Source organism: Diabrotica undecimpunctata, chromosome 8 (assembly GCF_040954645.1).
Source record: "Diabrotica undecimpunctata isolate CICGRU chromosome 8, icDiaUnde3, whole genome shotgun sequence".
NCBI classification, from domain to species: domain Eukaryota; kingdom Metazoa; phylum Arthropoda; class Insecta; order Coleoptera; family Chrysomelidae; genus Diabrotica; species Diabrotica undecimpunctata.
The window spans coordinates 19,404,300-19,425,346 of NC_092810.1; the positions used below are offsets into that span (position 1 = coordinate 19,404,300).

Sequence of the window (21,047 nt, forward strand, 5' to 3'; positions counted from 1 at the left end):
ATCCTTCGTGACCCATTAATTTTTTTAAATACCCTGGTGTGTGTGTACAAGAAAAAATATTTAAATATTTATTTTAGTTTGATATTTTATTAAAGAATCATTAGCATTAGCATCAAAAAAAAAATGTAATAAAACAAAATAAAAATTAAAAACTTTATTAATGATAAGTATGCAGTTGTTTTTGGTTAAGTAAAAACTTTACGTTTGGGGGAAAATATGTCAATTTTATCCTCAGGTCCGGTTCGACTTCCAAACGGTTCCTATATTCATTTTTAAGGAAAACCAGTGTTGAAAACTTTGCCTCACACTTACAGGTCCTAACAAAAGGGATTAGAAACTTTATTGCTTTTCCTGCTAAAACTGACTACTCCTACAGGTAAGACAGCCAAAAATCTATCAGTGATATTATGTCAAATATGTCTTTGACTGCTCTATCACACGATAGTTCAATTACTGTCTCAATATCTAAATCCGGAAATATTGTCCCGGATTCTACGTCCATTGTAAATGGATTTCTTATCCATGATTTGTTGCTGTGGATGAGGGAAAAATATTCCTTCAGATTTGCTACCAGTCCTGGCATGTGTTCCTTAAAAGCCGCTTAAATCTTATTTGGCAATGAATTCACGTTAGAATATATATTTTTGTAGTTCTGTTAAAAGCTTTGTAATTTCCTGCTTCTGCGAGACTTAAACAGCAAGACAGCTAAAAAACCAGGCTCAAATTTTTGCAGGTAAATATTGTTTTATTCATTGTTGTTAAGTTGTTCATTTTGGTTTAAATACCATTTTACTGATAATTTAATCTTGTATGTATTTCGAAGTAATACTAGGCTACTAAAATCTAACCTCAAAGTCATTTACTTATCTCCAATATCTTTTTCACTGAATTACTGTTACAATAAAGTCTTTTGTTGTTTCAGTTGCAAATCTAATTGCCTTGGAGTTTTCACTGAAAAAGATATGAGTGAAATATCCGCCAAACGACATAACATGACAACCAAAACGGAACAGGACATTTACATCCAATCTGTTATCGAAATTAGTCAGATTGCAAGGGAAAGACCCAGGTCTAGTTCGTCAATCGCAAAACCTAAGGCTTTTAGTGTGATTTATTATGTGTTACACAATGGAAAACGTACAAAAGTATGTAAAAATGGATTTATGAAAACCTATTGTTACGATAAATATCATGGCCTAAAATAACTGTAAATCTATTATGACTAATTCTGTTTTTGTTGTAGAAATTTCGGCGAAGGATCTAGACCCCAGACTGGTTTTTTTGGTCCCGCTTGGAAGTATCGAGTCGTGGAAATGACTCATCATAGGCCTTTCGCCAAAACAGCAGTCTATTCGATGTGATTCGAGAAACAGCTGTTTTCATTCTCGAATAACAGGACTTTATATTTATAGAGGAATTTTGTTATGAAGGGGGTCAGTTAATTTTGAAGACGCGCTCGCGATTTTAATTGTTACGTTCGTCCAGATAAATTATGTATTATTAGTTAAATAAATTAATATAAATTATCGTGCTTTTGAATAAATTAAAGTAGGAACAATATAATAAATTAGTAAAGACATTATAAATTAAATAAAGACATAGCAGTTAAATAAATTCACTACACTATGGATTCACTGCTTTGTACCATCGACTTTGGACCGTTTGTCCCATCTATTGCAACTAAATGAAACACTAACTGACAACAGAGGAAAAAACGTTTCAGGAAATGCAATACCTGGGTCCGTACTGTCTAAATTAAGGGTCCATGTAGAATCATTGCCCACCAAAGTACATCACTATACAGGAAAAGAAAGAAAGTATTTTTCAGCTAATATGAATTTAAAAATCATGTACGACATGTTCATTAAAAAAGAACTTAGTTTCCTTATTTCAATATTAGGAACTGAGAAAAGGTTCTCCTACAAGTTTTTTTGGACATATTTCAAGGAAAACTACCCTTCTTTTGGCTTTTCCCAACCATTTTAAGATGCATGTGTTACATGTAAATAATTAAATTTAAAAATAAAACGTCCTGTCTTGAATGAGAATGCAAAGCGAACAGCTGTCGTTGAGCTAACAGTACACAAGCGTAAATCTAAAAAGTTCTATGCATCACTGAAAGAAGTGATCACGCAGTGTGTCAGTAAGCCTGAAGAAATTGTTGGCATCTGCATAGATTTTATGGCCAACATATCTCTACCTTGTATTCCTGTCCAAGATACCGGGACACGGGAATGTACAATTTTTATCTATCATGAAGGTGAAGGGAGTAAAGGCTCAAATGAAGTTTGTACTATGTTAGATTGGTACATAAAAAACAAAATTAGCAGTGGTGTAAAAAACCTTTATCTATTTCAGGACAACTGTGCAGGGCAAAATAAAAATAATACTGTGATTCGCATGATGATGTACTTGTGTGAGATAAAAAAGTCAAACTAACCTTTCTTGTTAGAGGCCACTCTTTTATGTCAAATGACAGAGATTTTGGCATGATCAGAAGAAAATTAAAGCAAGAAGAACAATATTATACTATTAATGGGTTTGAAGAGCTTATAATGAAATCATCAAAAATTGATGGCAAATTTTCTGTTATTATATTGACTGCTGATGATTTCATTAACTTCAGTTCATGGTGGCCCCAGTTTTATAAAAAAAAAACCTGCCCAAGTGATGATTCGTATGGCAAAAATGTCCCAACACACCAAAAAAGGGCTTTTTTATATCACAATACAGAGAAATGACTTTTTCATCAAAGAATCCTAACACGGTTCAATGTAAGATGAACATAATGGATGAATTCAAACTACGGAATGCAGTAGAGCCAATTCAGGCTCCTACTAAAAGAGCATATTCAACTGTTCTTCCAATTAACAACAAGAAAATGGAAGACATGAAGAAAACATTGGTATACAGCCCTGAAGAAAAAATTTTTGGAATCCGATTTTGTCATGACCAATTACACCGGCATTTACAGAAGAAAAAAACTAAAAACTTAAACTGAAATTTACTTCAAAGTATTAATTTATGATTTAATTGCTTTATTTCATGTATAGGACATTGTTTTATTTAATTAAAATTAATTCTCATAAAATATTCTGTTTGTATATTGATTGTTTTCCTTAGAACTTCTTAAAGTTTCTTGTTTACGGTAGAAAGGGAAGATGTCCTTAACACAAAAAAATTATTTACCCTCTACTCTTAAAATATTTAAATATTTTATAAGTATGTAGTAGTCCAGAATCCCCAATCACATAATCCTTAAATGCAAAAAAATTAATACCAGTAGTGTGTTTGAGTTTACCAAGTTGGCAAAACTGGACTTTTTGACTTTCTGCCATTAGCGATTGACATATTACAATTACAAAATGGGTTTTCCTACAGTTTTATAAATGCTTATTACTCACTTTCAAATGGTATCATTAACGCATTCTACAACTCTTTAAAAGGGTATTAAATATATAATTTTTTAAATTTTTTTCCAATGGCTATTGTTACTCCCAAGTAATCAGTATCCTTGAAATGCTGTATTATATGTATTGTTTTATATTGCTAGTTTGCACTTAAGTAGCGCATTAGTGATAAATTATTATCGTTTTTGTGGTTAGATTAAAAAAAATCATAACACTTTTTAAATTTTAACAAGATAGTACGATCTGATATTTTAGTGGATCATTTGCACCGTCCATCTTTGGAATCGTCTGAAATCAAACTGTCTTTATCTTTTTATCCATTATATATCTTCTTATATGCTTAACCCTTGGTGTAATTTTATTCATAACAATATTAAACAATTTCATACGATATCGAGTCTGCATACATAAATAAATTTGTAACCACCAGTGAAAGTTGTATTTTTTTATAATTAAAAATCATTTTTAAGTCATGTATCAATTATTCTTTAACAATGTCTTCAAAGTTCTCGTTGTTTTTACTATTTGCATATAACCTTTATTAAATTGTATTAAGAGCTTTGGAGTATACGCTGGAAGTAAATGAAGAGAAAACAAATTAAATGGAGATGAGGAGAAATAATGAGCATTTAGGACAGTTTTGGAAAGTATCTGCCCCAGACAAGGAATAAAACTTTGAGAAAATTGGACAGTTCGATTATTTAGAAGTAGCGTTAACAAATAGAAATGAGGAGACTCGAGAAATCGAAAAAAAGAATAGCTAAAGGTAGTAACAGTGCTGGAACTCTAAGTGAGATGCTGAGATAAAGATAAGAATAAAGAAACTATCCAGAGGACCAAAAAGGAGAATATATACAACGGTTATTCGACCAACGCAACGGTGCTCTATGGTTCAAAAGATATTGTATGGTTCAAAAAGTCAATAAATGATATTAATATTGTTATCCCCCTGTTTCATGATTGTTAACTTACTACTCTCTATGCAGGCATTCTTCGAAACAGTTGCAATTCTAGAAAATTTAGATCCAAAAGGGTAAACAATTGAATTGGCAAGAAAAAAACTTCGAGCAGAAGTGGAAAGAGGGAAGACATCTTCATTCATTACTACAAAATATGAAAAACCAGCAGCTTTTTAATGAAAACAGTAGTTTGTTACAGATGTCACAAGTCAGGGCATATGCAAAACGATTGTAAAGTGAATTCAGAGGCATATAATAGAGCACCTATAAGACGATTTGATAAAGGATACAGAGGAAATGGTCAAATGAGAGGAAGTTTCAGAGGTAGGAGTTTTTGAGGCCAGAGAGGAAGTAGTGGTCACCAATCAAGACAGAGATCTTCAAACCAAGGAAATTACATATATATATATATATATATATATATATATATATATATATATATATATATATATATATATATATATATATATATATATATATATGGGAGACACCAGTTACAATCAGGAAAATAATGTATGTTTTTTGACCGATAATTTTAAATTAGATTCTGTGGTATGTATGAATAAAGATAAATTATTGTTTTATATAGATTCAGAATGCACAGCAGATCGCTTAGTAAACAATAAATCTTATTTTCAAGATTATCTACAACTTGATAATCCATTTTAAATGTTTTCTTTACTTAAAGTGGTTATATACTTTTAGGACACATTGATGATGGAATATAGATTCCGAAAACGTTTTGTGATGTAGCCTGATTGGGTGTTTAACACATTGGCTGCCCAAATAGAAAGAAAAAATTTTCATTTCAAGCTCCAAACTTTTTTTAATTAATTCATATTAGAAATGCATTAGGTTATTAAATTTTTGAGTTTTCATTGAGTTGAGTTGAGTTGAGCAAAAAAAATATTTTTTCTTGATTTATGACCGTGAATTATATTTAACGCACGGAGCTCTAAGACCAAAATATCACTTCCAGGCCACGTACATTGTAGGTGACTCACATAATATACTTTACCTACTGCTACAAGTCTCAATTTAGTTGAGCTTGCAATTTAGTTTGAGTAAAGATTTCGTTAGAGTAACAGTGCTGTTCGAATTTGTTTCGTATTAGAACTACCTAATAAATATCACTACCTATTATCAAATACTTTGATATGAGTGATGAGGATGTAGATGATCCTTTCGAAGGTGACAATTCTGAAGACGATTATATACCATCTATGTCCAGCTCAGATAGTGAACAAGAAGAACCGGCTACCAAAAAATGGAAACGAAAAAGTGCAGAACCATCTACAAGTACTGTAGATCAAGTGATAAGTAGTGTAGTGTTGCGGGCTAGTCGTGAATCATTTAGTGATAGTCGTAAAACTGTGGAACAATCTTGAAGCCGTATCACAGAGACAACAGATCATAAATCTAGTGAATCATCTGAAGACACAGATTACAATTGCATTGAACTTAGTGTTACTCCTACCGAATTTCAAATTACATGGACTGCTGTAACGGGAAAAAATCTAAAGGTATTTGATTTCAATGCAGTACATCCTGGCATTTTACCTGAAGTTGCATCGCTATTAGCGCAAAAAGAACCCTATGATTTCTTTAAATTTTTTCTAACAGATGATATCATTGACTATATTGTAACTAAAACAAACAGATATGCTGAACAGATCAAACAAAATGAAAATATTTCGCAGTATTCAAGAGTCAAAAGATGGAAACCTCTAACAAATTCAGAATTTGAAATCTTCCTGGGTATAATTATGTGGATGAGTTTAAATAAAAAAACCTCGACTATCCGATTATTTGTCCAAGAATATCCTGTACGTCAATGATATCAAAAGGCGTATGTCACGAAATCGTTTCAAACTAATATTACGTATGTGGCATTTTTCTAATAATACAGAATGTCCAAGAGGTGATCGACTTTTCAAAATTCAACCCTTAATTGATCGTTTACTGGCCAAATTTCAAACTGCCAGAATTTCGAACAAAAACGTATGCATTGATGAGACTCTAGTACCGTTTCGTGGACGGCTGGCTTTCAAACAATATATCAAAAATAAAAAACATAAATTTGGGATATAACTCTACAAATTATGCACAGAAAATGGGTATACTTTCAATATGAAAGTTTACTGCGGAAGAGACGTTTTGGACCTAGGGATTTCAGCATCATCTTCAGTTGTTATGTCGCTGATGGACGGTCTTCTAGATTGTGGTAGAATACTGTACACAGATAATTTTTATACTAGTATTCACTTGGCTTGCCAACTTTTAGATAGATCAACACATCTCATATGCACACTCAGATCGAACAGAAAATTAAACCCCCAAGAGGTTGTGAAAGCAAAGTTGAAAAGAAATGAAATTATTGCACGAAAAAGTAACACAGAAGTTTTTGTAATAAAATGGAAAGATAAAAGAGATGTAGATGTAGCAAAGTAGAGGTTATGAGTAAAACAACAAAATGGCAGAAAAACCACAAGCAGTGATCGATTATAATAACTGTAAAGCGTTTATTGACCTTTCAGATCAAATGAAGTCATATTCGAATTCACTACGAAGAGGAGTAAAATGGTACCGTAAACTAGCAGTCGAACTTCTCACTGGATCAGTTATTACAAATGTCTACATTACGTATAATAGTATATCTAAAAATAAAATACAAATTACTGCCTTCAGAGAAGAAATAACAAAAAAACTATTAGAGGAACAAGTGCCGGAAGAACAAGTCGTACAACAAGAAATTTTACAAACTTGTCGACTGAAAAAAATGGAATCAGCAAGAAGAAGGTGTACGGTATGTTATGAGAATCTGAAAACAGAACATGGAAGAGACTATGCTATGAAAAAATGTAAGCAGACTCCATACAAATGTGACATTTGTGAGACATTTTTCTACGTGGAGTGTTTTTTTGTGAAACATAAAACTGTAAAAATTTAATTTATAAAGAACTAAATAGTTTGTCACTTTCACAAATATCTACTTAATTTGATTGTTTTTTGGTAATACATAATTTACAGTAAAATGTGCATCTTATTTTCTACGGCTATTACAATAGTATTTTTCAAACCATTGGGCTTCTTCTTCTTCATGTGCCTTGTCCGTTCCGAACGTTGGCAATCAACATGGCTATTCTGACTTTGTTTACGGCAGATCTGAATAGTTCAGCAGATGACAATCCGAACCATTGCCGCAAGTTTTGGAGCCACGAGTGTCTTCTCCTCCCTGGACCCCTTCTGCTGTCTATTTTCCCTTGAATGATCAGTTGTAGTACTCTATATTTATTATGTCTCATAACGTGACCCAAGTATTCCAACTTTCTTTTCTTTATACTTATTCCTACCTCTCTCTCTTTACCTATCCGGCGTAGTACCTCTTCGTTGGTCACGTGCTCAGTCCAGGATATACGTAATATACGTCGGTAAGCCCACATTTCGAAGGCCTCTACGTTTTTCATCATTGTTGCGGTCATTGTCCACGCCTCCATTCCATATAACAAAACCGGGAATACATAACATTTCAGAAGTCGAATTTTGAGAGGTAGGGTGAGGCTTTTAGAGGTGAAAATTTGCTTCATGCTAGTGAACGATGCTCTTGCCTTTTCTACTCTTATACGTATTTCCTTTGCTTGATCCCAATTTGAGTTAACTGTTGTTCCCAAGTAGATGTACGAATCCACGTGTTCAATTCTTTCATTGTCTAATATCAGTTGCTGTGGTGGTTGTTGGGTTTTGCTTACTAACATCCATTTGGTTTTTGTGATATTTAGTCTGAGTCCGTATTGTGCACTTGTTTTTTGTATCTTACTCATTAGGCAACTCAGTTCCTCCATGCTACTTTGCTAGAATCACAGTGTCATCAGCATACCTTATGTTATTAATTATTTCTCCATTTATCTTTATGCCTTCTGTGCTTTCCTCCAGCGCTGTCTTAAATACTTCTTCTGAGTATATATTAAAGATAATGGGAGACAAGATACAGCCCTGTCGTACACCTTTCTTGATCTCAATTTTATTGGTCAATGTAGATCCTACTTTCACTTTAGCTGTTTGGCCCCAATAGAGACTCGCTATTGTTCGAATGTCTCTGTAGTCGACTCCGATCTTATGGAGAACTTCAATTATCTTTTCGTGCTTTACGTTATCGAATGCTTTTGCGTAGTCTATAAAGCATATGTACACGTCTTTGTTCATATCTCTGCAGCGCTGGATGAGTACCTGTAGACTAAAAAGTGCTTCTCTTGTCCCAAGAGAATTCCGAAACCCAAACTGCGAATCTCCAATGTTATCCTCGCATTTTTTGCTTATTCTGTTGTAAATAACCTTGGTGTATGCCTTCGAAATGTGGTTAATTAGACTTATCATCCGATGTTGATCACAAGACTTTGCTTTTGGTTTTTTCGGTATGGCAACAAAAGTTGACTCTAGCCAGTCTTCAGGAAACTCCCCGCTGTTATAAATATTGTTAAAGAGTCTGACGAGTGAGTCTAGAAATTGACTGTTTGTTTCGCACAACATTTTCAATACTTCCCCGTATACGTTATATTGGGCTAACTTCAGTAATCTGACCACCGGGCCATGTACAAATGCTTTGTATATGAATAAATAACTTCAGTAATCTGACCACCGGGAATTGTACAAATGCTTTGTATATGAATAAAGTGTAAACTGTGAATAATATTTGTCTCACAGAGCATAGAACCAAACCTGTCGTTGGAATTATATTTAACTCACAGAACGTCTGGTCAAAACGGAGCGTGAGTTAAATACAACTCACAAGGCGGTTAATGTGTTAATTATATACCTTTTATAAAGAAAAAAAAATTGTTAAAATCCTTTGTAAAAGGTATATAAATTAAAAAACCCAATCGGGCTATGTCATGAAGACAAAACGTTTTCGGAAACCATGTTCCATCATCAGTGTCTAGGTTTACATGTTTTGAGCCACTAAATATCTGGATAAAAACCCGTTAAAAGTTATAGGTTACAATTTAGTTTACATTATTTAGTCTTATATATTAGAATATTAAAGTTACCAGTGGATTAGATAACATGGCAACGTACGACTCCACATGAAATTGCTGGTCCTGAGACAAAGTGTCTACGAGGACTTGATGATAGCAACTGAATGAGATTAACTACAATCCGACAGTTATTTGTTAAGCAAGTCCCAAGTATCTATAGTTTTCTACTTTCTTCAATCTTTTTTTGGATTTAATATTTTAAATCCAAAGTATTTACGGTAAACTTTGTCCCACAGTGTTGCTCGCTATATTATATGTTAAGAAGTAATGGTGATGAAACACATCCCTGTCTCACGTTTCTTTTTAGCACAAATTTATATTATTACCAATAAAATAATAAGTAAAAAAGTAAAAAAACTACCTAAAAATAAACTTTCTTCAAAATAGTGCACTAAGAGTGGTAGCGGTAGAAAGATTAAACAATTTTAATAAAACTAGACACAGATAAACAATGATTGTAATAAATACTACCACTACTACTTTTAGGTATTCTTTACACCAACAGCTTATAAATAAAAGTGGTTATTGTTTGTGTGGTATTTGTGGTCAAATTTATTTATCTGGAATGGCAACGTTGCACCACACTCATTACCAGATTGCAATTATACCGAGTGCCTCATGCTTACCGTGTCGGTCTAGACCAAAACAAAAAATGAAGGTTTCACCTGTTGCTTATACAGATTGTCTCAAGATCATCAAGATTGCCGAGACCAAGTTTTATTACAAAAATTTACGTTTCGGTTTTGTAATGCATTTTAGTGCTTTTCAACATTTTTATGAAGTTGTTTTTAAAAAGTGGTTCTTCTTCGTTACTGATATTAAATTTCCAAATATTTAAAAAAAAATGTGCAAATTATATACTTGCCCATACCAGACATTCGCCATGAATTTTTATTAATAATAATAATATTGATAATATATGATATGATGATGCTTTATTAATATACATTATTGTATTATATTGAATAAAATCAATAGTATTGGTGTTATTAATACAAATTATAAACTGAATACCAAAAGCAAGAAGGAAACACGCTTTAGCCAAGAATATGTGTAAAAGAGATCTGACAGAGAGAGAGAACAACTGGAAGAATAGAAAACTCTGGAAACTGTGAATCTTAAAGTGAGTAAATTCTATCTACGTTAGTCTCTGAGAGTTTTTGTAGAAGATAGGTCTAATAACGGGATGTGATCTTGCCCACGCGAGCCTTGATTCTCTCTGAACTCCTGTTACTTTCCTGTTAGGAAAAATGGTAAACATTCTTTTCTAGACCCTCCTGGTTGATAAGCAATAATCAGTACCATGTTAGACTGCATAGGAAATGACCCTGGACGAGTATGTAATTGGACACTAGAAGCTACAGAACCTGTATGAACAGTGTGATAAGGTAAATTCAAAATAACACTAATGAACTGTGGAATATTCAAAACATATTGCCTTATAAGCAACTAAGAGAAACTCCAGGTACTCCCACGGAGGGACAAAAATAAATTCGATAGTAAACAACATTAGTAGACATACGAAATACATCCGAAATCCATATAAATAAAAGAGGAAAAATACTAGCAAATTATATAAACTAAAACAACGTGTAGTTAAGCGATACATTTTATAAAATCAAGAAAAGGGAAGATACAACTTCCTCTTCAAGTTCCATCTGCGCGGGGAGGTCAGCAATCATCATAGCTATTCGGACTTTTGAGACGGCTGCTCTGAAAAGTTCATTTGATGTACAACCGTACCACTCTCTCAGGTTGCGCAGCCATGACATTCCACGCCTCCCTTTGCTTCTTTTTCCTTGGACCTTTCCCCCAATCAGTTGGATCAAAGTGTACTTCTCTCCACATGTAATATGTCCGAGGTATTTCAATTGTCTTGTTTTAATTGTATTTAAAATTTCTAGTTCTTTATTCATCCTTTTCAGAAGCTCTTTGTTTGTGCGAAAAAACATAGTAACTCGCCAACCTAACTCTTAGTTCCAATTTTAAATCCCTTTTACATGGCACTCTTCTCATTTTGTTGAAATTTGCCTTTTCTATTCTGAAATTGATCTCCTGAATGTAATTATTTGTGGAGTTTATCATTGTTCCCAGATATGCATATTTATCCACTTGTTCGACGTTGGTTCCGTTAATTACAAGATTCTCTTTATTTGTTTGGGTTTTCGATATTTTCATTAATTTCGTCTTCTTGAAGTTGGTTGTTAGACCGTACTCTTTTCCATACTCCGCTATTCTGGTCGCCAGTCTCGGAAGATCTTCAATATTTTCGGCTAAGATCAGTGTCGTCCGCATATCTAATGTTGTTAATGGGAACTTTATTTATCTTTATTGCAGCTGTTTCACTCTCAAGAGCGTTTTTCAGAATCTCTTTGGAGTAGGCATTAAAAAGAATTGGCGACAATACGCATCCCTGTCTCACTACACTTCTAATTTCAATTTCTACTGACAGCTGTTCGTTAACACGTACTTTTGCTAGCTTTTTATAGTATAAATTTGATATGCTCCTGAGGTCGTTGTAGTCAATCTTCTTTGATTTCAGGACATTCATTAATTTTTCATGTCTTACTTTATGGAATGCTTTATTATAGTCAATAAAACATGCGTATATATATATATATATATATATATATATATATATATATATATATATATATATATACAGTAGACTCCCTCTATAACGAGAACTGAAATGACAGACTAATTACCTCGTTATAAGCCGATCTCGTTATATCAGACAATAATAATACTGTGCATACATATGAATCTGTAGTTTTCTAAACCATTAACTTCCTATAGTGAAGCCATTCGGAGCAATATAAGATGCTAATAAATATTGTTTGAATGGCGTTTTTGAAAAAAAGTTATTTACTTTTATTGCCAATGAAATATATTAAAACATAAAAGAGTTGTTTGCTTTTATTATCAATGATATACGTTAAAACAAAAAATCTGTACTTATATTTTTTTCCAACTACATAATATATAAAGCGTATTTTCAAGGATAACATAAACTATTGCTTCTGCAATTTTAAGAACTCTGTCATTTTTAACTGCTTTAAATGGTCCAGTATCATTCTCTCCTATTTTCTAAAGATGTGAAATAGTTGTATTTATTCATTGTAAAGAAGTTTATTGCTGGCTGCAGTTAAGTTTATTGAGGGGCTGTTTGAAAAGGTATTTATTTATAGCCACGACCGGACCAAAAACGTAAAAAACACGTTTTTGGATCTTATTTTCTCTCGTTATAACCAAATTTGCATCGCTATAGACGGTTATAGTTCAATAGAAATTTCACGGGACATCTAATGTATCTCGTTATAAGCGAAACCTCGTAATAACCGTGTTCGTTATAGAGGGAGTATACTGTATATATATATATATATATATATATATATATATTGATTGACGTCCAGGCATCTTTGTATCAGTATATTAAATGAAAAAAGAGCTTCACGCGTTCCTACGCCTTTGCGAAAACCAAATTGTGTACCATTAACATCTTTGTCCAGTTATATTCGGTCATGGATGACTTTTAGTAGTAAATTAAGCACATCAGACATCAAGCTAATGGTGCGGTAATCGCTGTATTCTCTTGCGTTTTTCTTTTTGGGGAGACAAATAAAAATCGACGTTAACCACTCTTTGGGCAATACGCCTGAACTATAAATTTGATTCAAGAGTGTTACTAAAACATCAATGTGCTTCTCATCTAGAATTTTTAGGATTTCTATGGGAAACATGTCAGGTCCAGGGTTTTCCCAATCTTCATTGTTTTTAATGCGTGTAATATTTCTTCTTTTGTAATATATGGACCTATTTCTTCTGACCTAAGTTCTATTGCTCCAGATCTTCTCTTTCATCATCGAACAGTTCGTCGATATATTTTGCCCATCTTTGTACTTTCTCGTCCGTCTGTGTTATAGTAGTCCCATGTCTATCCAGAAGAGGACCAGTGGGATTTTGTTTTCTTAGTCCTGCCAGTTCTTTAACTTTCTTGTATAGTTTAAAATAGGAATATTTAAATTTCAAATAGTTAAAATTTGAAGTCCAAATAGGACAACAAGGAATGAAATAGATTGATTATTAAGTAATCAATTTCCTGCTTTCAAATTATGTATAACCCCAAAAATAAATACAAATTATTATCTAATAAAAAATGTTTATATGCTTACATCGTTAAACGTTTGTAAAATCTTTAGTATTCATAGAAAAATTTATAGAAATTTTAGTCTAAACAGTAACATTTATATATGCGAGCAAAGTGTTTCATTAGTATTTGTCCACTAGAACAAGCTAAATAATATATAGTGTAAACAATATAAAAAGTGCTAAAAGTAAACTGTATATTTCGTATACGAGTAGCTATAGGAATCGTCTACAGTAGTATTTAAAAATTAAAAATTAAGAATAACAATGTTAAGAGCCCTAAACACAGAAATACATCAAAAAACCACAGTATTAAATAATTTAATCTTATCTATATAAAAGGCTCTGATGACAGGTCACACCGTAAGTCTAATATTATTTAAAGCTTTACGCTATTTTAGATTTAAAACCTAGCGCCATCTAGGGAAGAAAATCTGAACTACTCACATCTGACATTTAATATATAGATCTAATAATGTTAATAATATTTATAAGGTAGAATTTATTATATAATTATCTGAACCTTTACGTTATTTTAGATTTAAAACCTAGCGCCATATAGGGAAGAAAATCTGAGCTACTCACATTTGACATTTCATTCATATTTTGTTCTTGAAATGATATAGTCAATTAAAAATATTTATATTAATACATGTTAATTACATAGATAATTATTAATACGAATATTTATTTCGCCCATCGCTTCAGTGAGCATCCAGGATTCAACTCCGTAGTATAACATCAAGAAGATATAACATCGTAGGAGCCTTATTTTATCTTCAGATTAAGGTTGTGGCTTTTAATGAGTTTGGCCATGTTGTTGAGTGCACTCCTAGCCATCTTTATTCTACATTTTACTTGTGAGTGATCCCATTGTTTGTTTAGTATTGTTCCAAGATAGGTAAACTGTTTTACTCGGTCCATGGGTGTAATCTTGATAAGCAGTTGGACATCTCTAATTTTATTTTTGCTGATGACCATAAATTTAGTTTTTGATATGTTTACTTGTAGTCCAAACCTTTCACTTGCTTCATTTACTTTCTTTATTAGTTGCTGTAAACTGTTTAAACTGTCTGCAAAAAAGACGGTGTCATCTGCATAACGGATGTAGTTTAGGCGTTCTCCATTTAAAAGGATTCCATGTTGGCAATTTTCTAAGGCTTCACTAAATATTTCCTCTGAATATAGGTCGAATAATATGGCAGAATAATATTCTGCTTAGTTGAGGAGACATGTCGCGGAATGCAAATTTTAGATTCCCCATGTCTCTATTAACATCTTTATCAACGTCTGTTTTGCCTTGCAATTTTTAGAAGGCTCTGAATAATTTCAAATATGCTCCTCTTACACCCAAATAAAATTGATACGATAGTATGTATGCAATGTGTTTATTATTTATTCAAAAATATTAAGAGTTTGGGCAATTATCAATTTCACACATCATGATCAATTTCACCCACCATGATCAATTTCACCCAGACATATTCTCGGTTGAATTATTTTTGCACTAGTCATATTATTTATTTCTCGGTCAAGTTGATCAATATGTATGGTATCTATGGTATCTATGTAGATACAACATGAAGGATGTGATCAAAATCACCCCAGAGTGTGAAATTGATCAGCCCTGTTTAATTTTTTTTGTCATTACTGATCATTGTTTTAATATTTTGAAAATGAGAATGTATGGGAGATATGCTAAGAATACTTACAATTTTTTTATATAAAAATCTATGCAACAATAAACATTTTATGTCCAAAATTAAAAATCTAATTCAATATAATCAATTTAGTCCCAAATCACAGTCCTAATTGCAAAAACTGAAATATAACTTCAAAATGATTAGAACATATAAAAAGAAGGACTTACTGAAAACGGATTGAGATAAATATTAACATAACAAAAAATTTGCAGATAGGAGAAACAAGAGAAGAACTAATATAGAAATTAAAGAAACAAAAATAAAATTAATAAAGTAATAACACGAGTACATGCACCTACAGCAGACAAAGAAAAGAATGAGGTAGAAGAATTTTACAGAAGAATACCGGACTTCACAAAAAGCCTCAAAAAATACCACATCAATATTATATTAGGCGACTTTAATGCAAAAATCAGCAAAGAAAAAGTAGCTGTTATCAGTGGAGGATACGGATTAGGCACGCGCAATGACAGGGGTGATCGTCTAATACAATTTTCCTAAGAAGAAGAATATGTGGTATCATACACCTGACTTAAACTACGTCCCAGTCGAAATCACTTTAAGAGAATAATCAAGAGATTGTAAGGAGTTAAATGGATTTTGCTTTGATTAATCATAGATTTAAATTAGGTATTTAGAATGCGAAAACCTACCCAGTTATGGACGTAGGATCAGACCACAATCCAGTCGTTATCAATTTTAGACAAAAACTGAAAACAATACGCCGAAAAAAACCAAAGACGTAAAATATTGAAATACTTCGAAACAAAGCTAATAAAGAAAAGGTAGTAGCAACCAAATTCAATAAAAACAAAAAAAAACAATCAGCAGAAAACGAAGAAATAGAAAATATCTAGCAAACCATAAAAAATACCATAGTTGGAGTACAAAGACAAACACTTGGAAGATATTTTGGAACTCATGGAATAGAGAAGAAAATACAAAATCAAAGAAGCAAAAGAAAAGTGGATAAATGAAATGTATGACAAATTAGAAAACCTTGACATAAAACACGATACATTCAACCTTTACAAAAAATTAAAAGAAACCTCCAATAATAACAAGAAAAATAATAAATCCACTCTAGCTGACAACAACGAGATAATAATTATAGAAAGAAGCGAACAATATGGGAGGAATTTATCGAAAAATCCTTTGCGTATGACAGACCTGGATTGCAACAGAAGTCGACGCGAGAGATGGAAGGACCCCCAATCCTAGACGTAGCGGTAAAATATGCGATACAATGCAATGAATGGGAAAGCTTGTGGACCAGACGAAATAAACATAGATGTAATAAAACTAATAGATACTAACAACATAAAGATGTAAACCAATACCTCTACGTAGGTTTCATAGATTTTAAAAATGCCTTCGATAAAGTCCGACACCAAAAGCTGTATGAAATCCTAAGAAGCAAAAACATCGACAGTCGCGACATTAACATCATATCCAGATTGTACTGGGGACAAACAGCAAAAATCAAAGTTTATAACGAGTTAACCGAAGAAATTGAGATTCGTCGAGGTGTGCGTCAGGGTTGGGTGCTTTCTCCACTATTATTCAAAATATATAGCGAGACAATATGTCAGGAAGCGCTCCTAGAGCAAAACCTTGGTATGAACATTAACGGAGAGTTAATTAACAATATACGATACGCTGATGACACGCTAATAGTAACAGATAACCTAGCAAATTTACAGTTTTTGATGGAAAACATAAACACCCATACCAAAAAGTATGGTCTAAAATTGAACATCGAAAAGACTAAATTCATGATTGTAACAAAGAAGCTATACACCAATGTGAATTTAACCATAAATAATCGGCCAGTTGAAAGAGTTACGTCCTACAAATATTTAGGGGTTTGCTTCACTAATACTAATGACCAGACAAGAGAAATCAAGAGGCGAATAGAGATAGCGAGACAATCGTTTGTCAAAATGAAAAAGTTCCTATGCAGCTGGGACATAAATATAAACTTAAGAACGAGACTGTTAAGGTGCTATGTTTTCTCCGTTCTGCTGTACGGCATGGAAGCCTGGACACTGAAAAAGATAAACATCAAAAACATTGAGGCATTCGAGATGTGGTGTTACAGGAGAATGTGGAAAATACCATGGGCAGAAAGAGTAACAAATCAAGATGTTCTGCTGAAGATGGGGAAGGAATGCGAGGTCATAAAAACCATACAAACGAAAAAACTGGAATATCTGGGCCACATAATGAGAGGAGAAAAGTACTCTTTGGTTAGACTCATATTCCAAGGAAAAATCTCGGGAAAGAGAAATGTGGGACGTAGGAGGATTTCCTGGTTGCGAAATTTAAGGGAGTGGTATGGCTGCAGTTCAATACATTTGTTTAGAGCTGCAGGCAACAAAGTAAAGATTGCTGTGATGGTAGCCAACCTCCGATAGGAGACGGTACTGCAAGAAGAAGAACATAAAATTACTAACACATATTTTTACCAACGTATATGAAAGTTCGGATTTAGAAAGGCCTGGGAAACAAGAGAAAACTCAAACACTTATTCAAAAATGCCTCGATCACTAGAAAAAAGTATCTTTGTTTCATCGACTACGAGAAGGCTTTCGATAGAGTTCAGCATAAAAAAATGTTGTATGAACTTCAGAAAATTAAGCTAGACACAAGATCTCCGCATTATTCAGAACCTTTATTACATCCAATAAGCAACCTTAAAATATTTCAACCACACTACCAAAAGCATCCATATACAAAGAGGTGTCCGACAAGGCTGTGTCATGTCTCCACTGCTCTTTAACTTATACTTTGAAAGCATATTAAAACAAGCACTAGACGACATCGGAAACGGTATAAAAAGAAACGGTAAATATATTAACAATATCAAGTATGTAACAAGTATGTGAACTTCAGAAAAAGGGACTGATAAATGTGCATTGCTATGTTTGGCACGAAGGTAAAGGCAGTAAATGTGCCATAGAAATTGGTTAGTGCCTGCTGATGTATTTGGAACAATCATCTTCTTCTTCTTCATGTGCCTTGTCCGTTCCGAACGTTGGCAATCAACATCTCTATAAAAACTTCTAACGTTGGCAATCAACACCTCTAAAACAATCATCTATAAAAACTTATTCTGACGATTTGAAATTCATATTTTACTCAGACAATTCTGGTGGCCAAAAAAAAAACAAGTACCTAATTTTAATGGATCAGTACGCTGTAATTTATTTCAAAATTTCTTCTATAACTCATCGCTATTTAGTTGTCAGCCATACTCAAAATGAGGGTGACAGCTGCCACTCTATAGTAGAAAGAAACATCACTAAAGCTTTAAAATGAGGGCCTATTAACTACCGGGAACTTACGCTATGCTAATCCGAACTGCTTGTTGTAAACAACCGTTCGAAGATAACGAATTATGTCATAATGGTATTTTTGAGCTAAAAAAGTTAAATACTAAAACAGCGGCAATTTTTAATGAAGATGTCCAAGGAAATATTTGTGAAATTCATGTAAAAAAAACTCTGGTACTCACTACTATTTAAAAACTTCGTTGGCAAAAGAAGAGTACAGATCAGTTGATACCAGCAAGAAAAAAACAAGAAAAGGCTTAGAAAGCATGGATATTATAGAACTAGAGAAGGCTTACACTGGCAGCCTGCCAATAAATGAAAAGAAAAAGACCTTACTAGCCTTTGTGAAGACAAGAGTGTTTCACCAATTTACGCTGATTTCTATCGACATTGTTAATAGTAACTGTTCCTATTATTATCAATGTATACTTTTTTTATTTCGTACTTCTTATAGTTGTTAATAAACACAATTTTCTCATTCAAGTAACTGGTAGTTTTCTTAATTGAGCATTAATTTCAGCTAAGAGGAATAACAAAAAAATGCCAGTTTTGTTTTTGCCTTTATTAGTCTTGAAAGACAAAATGTTGATGTGCAATAGTGGCACAACTCAAAATAAGGGTTGATTTTAAAAGTCTGTGTTACAATTCATTGAAGGCTACCTAACGCTCTCCAGAATACACCAAAATTTATTTTTTTTTAAAATCCCAATCCATATGTAGTAAAACAAATTAGACAAAATTATTGGCACACAAAGTTTTATCCGATGTTTTGAAAAATTACCAGTTTTTTGTATTGTGCCACTATTGCATACAACCGACGATATAAGATTTCTGATATGGCCCATAAATTAGGAAAAGTACTATTCTTTTATATATAATATTATAAAAGAGATAGAAATCTGGGCAGTATCTGATAACGAAATGAGGTTGTAGATCTTTAAATAGTAAAGAAAATTTAAATAAAAAATAACAATAAATATGTAGGTACTTGGTTACTACAGTGTATTGACGGCGATGAAAATATCAAAAATTAGTAATAATATGTTATAGAGCGCAACAATAAAGAAATGGAAGCACAGATAAACCAAAAAGATATAAGAAGCCAAAAAGAACTATAAAAGTAGGGGGTTAAAGCAAGTATATACATCTATAAAGAAAAGTCAAACTAAATTAATATAATAACAAAACAATACATATTAAAAAAATAGAAAGATTAAGTAAGAACAAAACGAAAATCCAAGATGCTTGAGTAGATATAGAAAGATAAAACGTCAAATAAAATATTGTGAATAAAAATTTTAAGAGTAAAAGGAAAATTGGCGAATTAAGAAGTCTTTATATTAAAATTGTTTGAGAAACAATCTTAATAACAAAAAACATTAAGTGTAACAAGATTTTTAGAGAATTAAATATTTAAGAAATAACAAAAAAATAAATCCGTGCAGTAGATATGCTGTCTTATCTTTCAACAGGATTAAGCTAACTCTATTTAAAAACTAAAAACAAGGAAAGAATAGTATTAGAAAATTGCTAACCAATTGGAAAAACAAGTTGAAACAACGCTAAAACTTTTATATTCATCCTCTAGTATACGTATCTAATATATTTGCCAAAATAAGTCGTTTTCAATACAAAAAACAATCTTTCATCCCCACAAAATTATATTTGAGTCAAAATTGCTCGTAAAAATAACAACATTTATACTAGACTTAAATTAATCCAATATATAAACATCGACTTACCGAACATTTCCCGGAACCTCCAGCGAGGTTCGAAGAATCTCCAGGATGTAGTAAAAATTATGCAGCAGGAAGGTCGGTCGCAAAAACAAGTGTTAAACGGACGGCACGTTGCGTTGTCGTCTTCGAGAAGCGCGAGTTAAACAACACCTGCGAGACCTAGGAGTCAGCAACACCTCGGTACAGGCCACCATACGACTGAAAGTGCGTCCGCGATGCTTTTAGTTTTGCCTGCTGTACTCAAAAAATGTAGAGGTTGGTAAGGGCTGTTATTTTGGAACGAGTCTAGCAGGAAAAGGACTCTAATCTGGGGGAGTTTTCTGCAATGAGGAGCCTGTTTGTTATATGTAATTTATAAAAAAATAATAAAATTGTATTCTGTAGAGAAATGATAAGAAAATGTGTATTGGAAGCAAAATGTACAGAAAAATAAACAAACGCGTCATCATTTTCTAACATTTATTAAGCAGTGCTTTTAAGTTTTAAAACTACCCACTTTAAATAACTTTTGAACTTCTAATTTTTAGGAAAAGCTCAAAAACACGTCAACTAATATTTGAAGGGGTAGATATTATGTCATATTTTAGCTTGCTGGGAAAGTTACCCTTTTACTCCCCGTATCATCACTTTATTTTTTTGTTAAATTACTTTCCCCTTATTTATTTTATATTTGGATTCTTCTTTTTGTGCTGATTTTTGTATTTTGGTTTATGAGATAG

At 32.6% G+C, this 21,047-nt stretch overlaps 1 protein-coding gene across 1 annotated transcript in view; it reads right to left on the bottom strand.

The window, feature by feature from the left end:
- Positions 1-20,510, bottom strand: part of Fs (Follistatin) — a 278,287-nt gene extending 257,777 nt beyond the window's left edge. The window contains exon 1 of the mRNA XM_072539803.1: positions 20,332-20,510. The gene's annotated coding sequence lies outside the window, so the exon portion shown is untranslated. The remainder of the gene's footprint in view (positions 1-20,331) is intronic.
- Positions 20,511-21,047: the final 537 nt, after the last annotated feature.